Source organism: Melanerpes formicivorus, unplaced genomic scaffold, assembly GCF_026170545.1.
Source record: "Melanerpes formicivorus ecotype bairdi unplaced genomic scaffold, bMelFor1.0.p_v2 SCAF_102, whole genome shotgun sequence".
Lineage (NCBI taxonomy): Eukaryota > Metazoa > Chordata > Aves > Piciformes > Picidae > Melanerpes > Melanerpes formicivorus.
In genome coordinates this window covers 1,352,003-1,352,553 of record NW_027142454.1, presented here as the reverse complement: position 1 = coordinate 1,352,553, position 551 = coordinate 1,352,003, and positions in this window count along the sequence as shown.

Genomic DNA, 551 nt, shown 5'->3' with positions numbered 1-551 from the left:
CACAACCTCTCTAGGCAGCCTGCTCCAGGCCTCCAGCACCCTCACAACAAACACCTTTCTCCACCTGCTCAGGTGGAACCTCCTGGCTGCCAGTTTGCGCCCTCTGCTTCTTGGCCTGGCCCTGGGCACCCCTGAGCAGAGCCTGGCTCCAGCCTCCTGCCCCCCACAGCTCCTTTAGCTCCTGCCAACCATTGCTCAGCTCCCCTCTAGGGCTGCTCTTCCGCAGGCTCTCAGCCTTTGCTCCTCACAGAGCTGCTCCAGGCCCCTCAACAGCTTCAGAGCCTCTCCAACAGTTCCCTGTCAGGAGCCCCGGAATTGGACCCAGGACTCCAGCTGCGGCCTCACCCTATGGAGGGGGAGGAGAACCTCCCTCGCTCTGCTGAATGGTCCCCAGGAGCCCTCTGAGGGCACACTGCTGGCTCATGGGGGGGGGGGGGAACTTCTTGTCCCTCCAGCACGCCCAGCTCATTCTCTGGGGGGGGAGGTGGAGGGGCTGAGGGGGGGCTGCTCCTCAGCAGGCAGGAGGCAGGCAGGCAGCAGGCAGGCAGGGC